Source organism: Bombyx mori, chromosome 24 (genome assembly GCF_030269925.1).
Source record: "Bombyx mori chromosome 24, ASM3026992v2".
Taxonomy (NCBI): Eukaryota; Metazoa; Arthropoda; class Insecta; order Lepidoptera; family Bombycidae; genus Bombyx; species Bombyx mori.
In genome coordinates this window covers 13,168,833-13,175,728 of record NC_085130.1, presented here as the reverse complement: position 1 = coordinate 13,175,728, position 6,896 = coordinate 13,168,833, and the positions used below count along the sequence as shown (strand labels likewise).

Below are 6,896 nucleotides of genomic sequence, written 5' to 3'. Positions count from 1 at the left end.
TGCATGCCTGTTTCACCTGGTGCGATGATGACGTGCCTGCATACTCGTGCTCGTCGGCAAAGTCCGCTTGACGGCTATTTCGGCGATCCTTATCTTTACCGTGGCCACCCATCTTCGTTTTATAATTCTCGTCGTTAATCCTCTTGAACTGATGGTCACTGTCTTCTTTGTTCTGCAGCCGAAAATCACCACGCCGCCACGTTGATCAACCTATTCTACCGACGCCAACGTTGGCCCGAATAAAAAAAATATTTTTGAATCCCGGACGAGCTCTCAAAATTGTGGGGGTTAAAATTTGGGGTGGGGCAGTGAAACACTCGATCACTACACAAAATCACGATTCTTTATTTCGTCTTATTAAATCGTCTTTAAGGTTACGTCTTTCATCTTCCGGGTTACAATGCGTCTGAGCGTCGTCGCGTCCGGAAGCTAACTCCCGTGCTGCTTATGCAATCATCTAGATGTTCCGCATTCATTCGCCTCCTATCTTACTTCCTAACACGACATCTCCTATCTCTCTCACTCAGTCATGCTCCATATCTGTCATTCCTCCATATCACTCCGTTCCGTTCCTACATATATATATATTATATTATCCTACACATATATATATATATATATATTATATATGTAGTGGGCCATGGTATAGTGGGTTACATGCATTTACTGGATGTGATTTTATCTAGCTTTCTTTAATAACGGGAAGAAAAGACCGTTTACTTCGCTGAAGAATAATACTGAATATCAACAAGGATTTGCTAATCTTGGTGAAAAAAATTCAGAGGATCAGCTACGTAACTATACTGAGACTTTAGAACTGATGTCTCAAGGTGGGTGGCGCATTTACGTCATAGATGTCTAGGAAAACCAGAGAGAACAAAGTCACAGAAAATCTAAAAAAGAAATTGTTACGATTAAAGAATCAATACTACACATTAAAACTACACGGAAGAAGGTACAAAGAAGAGGAGTTTTACTACATAATGTGTAACGAAAAATATGGGAGGAGTACCATATATAAATTTTGGGCACATGAAAAATGTACTGTCGGCGAGACTAACCAAGGTTACATATGTGATATGTGCCGATCAAGCAATCTGTAGTTATTATCGAGATTTAATTGTGGCGATCCTATTCACCCCGTACCGTTCTCATTCACCCCGCGGAACGATCTTAATTACCTCGTATGGTATCGGGTAAAAAGGAACGCTATTGTTTTTTAGTTTATTCATATTTTTAATAAAACGTTGATTTTGGAAACTTTTTTTAGATGATATAGTCGCTTTCAACTCAAAGAGCTCTTATCTCACTGTCAAGAGTTCTGAAAGATATTTCAAAAGCTCCGTGAACGCAACCTAAAGTTACAACCCGATAAATGTGAGTTCCTTTTTTCCTACCTATGCTGATAGCCTTGAGAGGCTATTTCAGCTTCACCCTAACGTGTAGGTGTTGCTTACACTGGCACTAGCAAGAGCCGTGCTTCGCAGAATCTACCACCGGATCGGAAACGCGACCCACTGAGAAGATCCGGCGAGAAACTCAGTGGGCTGTGTCTGCGGGTTAATCTAGCCGCATCTGACCTCCAAAGCGGCTTGATGACAGTTTCGGTCATTAATCGAATGTAAACTTGCGACGTCTTCACTGCTTACGATTTTAACGAAATGCCGCGTTGTTCAGTGATTGTTTGCAAAAATAACAGCTGTATTGTAAATTACAAGAAAGATAGCATCTCATTTCACACGTAAGTACTACAATATTACAGTTTGTCATATTGAAATTACTTCATTAAAAAAAAATTCTTTTAATTCATTAAAAAAATTAGAAACGCGATGAATCAATCATTTTCATTAGGAACTAAAACCATTGCTTGCTTAGTACAAATGAATCAATGAATCAGTTAGTCTAATAGCGCAATGGATAAGTGTTTTACTGATACTCTCAGGGCGCTGCTGGTTTTGTATGTTAAGCCTTGTTCGGACTAGGCGAGTATTTTAGTCGAGTACCGAGTAATTTAGTAGCTAAATGTGTCTGAACACCAAAAATTTAGTCGAGTAGGTTAGTAAATAATTTAGTCAAATCAATTCATTTTGTTCTATTTTTTCGGGCGAGTAGTGCCTCCCACCACGAGTCCTTGCTCACTGGGTCACTGACTAAACATGTCCGAACCTGTTGATTAGTCGACTTCATTAGTGGCCGCAAAAATGACGTTTCGCTGGAGCGAAGAAACATCTTTGAAATTTGTTTCCAAATATGTACGAGGGCTGCACTAAAAGTATCGGGAATAGAATATTTCCACAGTTCCTGTCATATTAAAATCTTTTTAATTGAAAACTCCTTGGTTTTAAAAATCGAATACCATTTATTTATTTAAAAAAAGATTCTCGGTCTTGTCACGAGGTTTTGTCAAACTTGTTTAGTCGTTGAGAAAATGGAATTGACTCGAGAAAATTCAAGAGCGATGATTTATTATGACTTTCGAAGTGGTTTAACACAAAAACAGTGTGTTGACCGGATGATTTCTGCATTTGGTGATGAAGCCCCATCCAAAACCACAATTTATCGCTGGTTTGCTGAGTTTCAACGTGGACGTGTCAAGCTCAGTGATGATCCCCGTCAAGGTCGTCCAAAAACTGCAGTCACCCAAGAAAACGTTGATGCTGTGCGTAAGCTGATTGAGGAAGATCGACATGTGACATACCGCGAAATTCAGGCAACTTTAGACATTGGCATGAGTCGAATACAAATAATCTTGCATGAACAATTAGGTGTAAAAAAGTTGTTTTCCCGATGGATACCGCATTCGCTCTGTGAAGAGCAAAAAGCGGCTCGCGTTACTTGGTGCGTCAGAACTCTCGAAAGATTCCACGCAGGATCCTCAAATGCTGTATACAACATTGTATCAGGTGACGAATCCTGGATATATGCGTACGAACCCGAAACAAAAAACCAGTCACGAGTTTGGGTGTTCGAAAATGAGTTAAAGCCAACAAAAATTGTTCGTTCACGGAGTGTTGCAAAAAAAATGGTGGCCACGTTTGTCTCCAAAACCGGCCATGTTACGACTATTCCTCTTGAGGGACAAAGAACGGTTAATGCAGAATGGAATGCTAGCATTTGTTTGCCACAGGTCGTTTCTGAACTCCGTAAAGAGAACTGCAACCGCCGCATCATCCTCCATCACGACAATGCGAGTTCTCACACCGCGCACAGAACAAAAGAGTTTTGAGAGCAAGAAAACATAGAATTATTAGACCATCCGCCGTACAGCCCCGACCTAAGCTCTAATGATTTCTATACTTTCCCTAAAATAAAGAATAAATTGCGTGGACAGAGATTTTCATCACCTGAAGAAGCTGTGGACGCCTACAAAACGGCCATTTTGGAGACCCCAACTTCCGAATGGAATGGTTGTTTCAATGATTGGTTCCATCGTATGGAGAAATGTGTCAAATTTCGCGGAGAATACTTCGAAAAGCAATAAATTAGACTTGCGCAAAACATAACTTCCCAATGTAATGTGATATGACATCACTTTTACAGACAGGTGATATTACTCGAAAACATTACACATCACTCTTAACATTACTCGGTGCGTTCAATAGATACTGTGACGACGAATACATTGTATCTATACACCCGAATCATTACCTAAGTGATGTGTTGATACACATCACTTAGGTAATGATTCGGGTATCATTACCTAAGTGATGTGTATCAACACATCACTTAGGTAATGATTCGGGTGTGTCATTACAATAGTGTATTACAATACAAAGTATGAACTTTGTATTGTAATACACTGTTAGATTACTTGACAGAGATTGACTTACTTAATAATATAATAATTTTATTTTTTACTTAATATAATTTATTGTGGGATGAACGGATTTCATATGGCGACTTAGACTGCAAATTGAGCTCGACAATAATGTTAATATACGAGAGCAGTAGATGCATTGTTTCGGCGCGATATCCTCAAAGTGCATCCAAGGAGGACTGTACTTTCATTTAGACGCCGTTATTTCTTTCACTTATTAAACACGCATTAAAACAAATAATAAAACTATCTTCAAACAAGTGCTTAAGTAATTCAAATCAAACACAAAAATTAATATGAAATATTACTAAACAATTACGACCGACTAGCGATTTTATAAAAGTTGCGAATAAAAAATTAAGTAAGTACTTGCGGGGAACTACCGGCTGGCCGAATGAAAAATATAAACACAAATACCTATATTAAAATTCAGACGTACCATAGGTATAAAAATGTACCTAGCGGCCAGGACATACGGTTCAAAATCACTAGGAATAATTCCGTGTCGCTTGCTCATTTATTTTGCGTCGATCGGTCTGTCTCGCTCGCTCTGTTCCGTTCGTGTATTAAGCAACATTACACGACAAAGAAAGAAACATGTTGGGTGATAGTGTGATGTTTGTTTCCTTCGCGTAATGTGTGATGTTGCATTACATCGTAGAGTAATATTACCCGAGTAATATCACTCGCATTACTTACACATGTCTACAATAAATACATTTTTAAATAGTAATGTTGTGTCACTTCGTTAATTCCCGAAATTTTCAGTGCCGCCTGGGTACACCATGAATGCTTGTGGAATATTAAGTCCCCGCATTATAAAAACAAGCAAATGAAACTATCCGCATATTTAGATTTAGAAAATACTATGAATATACCCGGATTTGGTGAAAAGGAAATCAAATTGAAAATTATAAACATCAGGTTGGTACATAATTTTATTATTTTAAGTATTTGAAAAGCATATTTAATACTATGATACAATAAGCTCTTAATTATTATTACTACCTATTGTTTTGAGAAGTAGTTTTACATAACGAGATCCATTCCTTTATTATAGATCGACTTACTCGCAGGAGTTATAAAAATAAAGGACTCCAAAAGTTCAGGCGCTAGGACCGACACGATTTATTTTCCTTCAGTAAAATGGTTCAGTTTATTGGATGCATCCCTTCGAAACTTAATCTCAACACTGAAACAAAGTGAAAGTAATTTAGTAAGTAGCTACCTATCTACTTATACACATTATTACAATATAATAATTATATTATTAATTAGACTGTAGTATTGGTAGGCCGGTAGTTTTCAATGTATCATTCTTGTCTGCCAAGGGATAGATCCGCTTCCGACAAAATAATTTGCATATCTCTCCCGACGATTTGTAGACCTTTGGGATGAACGATTACTTAAAGAAATAGGTATTGGTTGCACTCCGGGATATTGTGACTCATTTCTCCAATTACCAGGAACGGTAGTCCCCTGCTTCAAAATGTTGTGAGTCTACTGTGTATTCATACTGTCTGTTCTGTAATTTTTCAGGACTATAAGGCATCGGTTTCTCAAACACTGAATCTGGCAACCAGTATACCGAAGGCATTTTCGACTATTCTTCTAGCCCGAGACAAACGATAACTAAATTTTTTTTGCTGTAGCGTTAATCGATTTCCTGGAAAAGGTTTTAATAAATATTCTTTCAAGGGAAATGCATTGTCGCCAACTAGGACATAACCCTCTGGTAGAACACCGTTTTCTAATTCTTGGTACAAACTACAGTTACGAAATACGCCTCCATCAGAAACCCTTCCATTACACCCAACGTCTATGTAACTAAAGCAATATTTGTGATCTACAACAGCCATTAAGACAATGCTGTTTGTCTCTTTGTAATTGTAGTATAAACTTCCTGATTCAGGGGGTGCCTTAATGACGACATGTTTGCCGTCGATTGCTTCACAGCACCCTGGAAAGTTCCACTGTTCTCAAAAAACATTTTCAATTATTTTGCAGTCTGTAATAGCAGGAACCTAAAAAAAAAATTATGTTCATGAATATCTTTGATACTATATATTTTGTTTGTTTCAGGCTTTTGGAAGCCACACACTAATGATGCAGATACTGAGGAAAATAGTCCTTTAGTGGATACTTTTCGTAATCCTACACCTCCTCCACCTCCGACAAAAAAAGAGGAAAATCGCCCAGTTCTCGTGCATGGTTGGCCAATTAAAAGAAATAATTGATAGTAATAATTCTACAGTCGAAGAAACTGAGTTTGAGGTCTTCGGTAAATACGTCGGTCTTCAACTGAAATCTTTGCCCTTACTATTGGCATTAGAAGCACAGGAACAAATTCAACTTTAGAACGCCACAGTCATCGTATGCTACTGGATCACCATATAACGATTCTTCAATATATTATAATGACACCAGTACATATAATTTGGAAGAGCAAGCAACTGAATGTAAGTCCTTATCCATTTTAGCAATGCAGAACGCTAACGTTGACAATCAAAAGTGATGGGAACAAACAAAATACTTACAATAAAATGCCTAAAAATGTTAAAAATTATTCTCTTAATAAATAAATGTTTCATAATAAATCTGTTACAGTTATTTAATCTTACCTTGATAAATTCCATTAATGATTCATAAATTGCTTCACAAACTTCGATGATGAATTCGGAAGTAGTTGATTTTCCGAGTCTGAATATATGTGTGAGTGATCTTAAACTACATCCAGTAGCAAGAAAGTATAGAACTACTTGTAATTTTGTAATTGCAGTCGTACCCATAATTTCTTTTTCTGAATCACAGAACTTTCCTCACCTACCTCTTCTAAAATAGCCATTACGATTAGCTTAATCAGTTTATTCACTCTATTGCGTTGCCTGTTCTCATATTGCAAAACACCACTCACTCGTGTACTCTGCTGGACCGTAATGCGAACAATTTCTGTGCAGTAGCAAGTAGTTTAGGTACTAAATTACTCGGTACTTGACTAAAATACTCGCCTAGTGCGAACAAGGCTTTAGGGATGGGATGTGCTGTTTGTGATTGTCGATATTTTATACCATCCTATACG

At 37.6% G+C, this 6,896-nt stretch overlaps 1 long non-coding RNA gene across 1 annotated transcript; it reads left to right on the top strand.

Annotated features, from left to right (window-relative positions):
• Nucleotides 1-1,769: 1,769 nt before the first annotated feature.
• LOC119630482 (uncharacterized) lies at nt 1,770-6,414 on the top strand. Its single transcript, XR_009976530.1, has 4 exons — nt 1,770-3,678; nt 3,731-4,741; nt 4,878-5,033; nt 5,900-6,414. It is a non-coding gene; the product is annotated as an uncharacterized LOC119630482 (long non-coding RNA).
• Nucleotides 6,415-6,896: the final 482 nt, after the last annotated feature.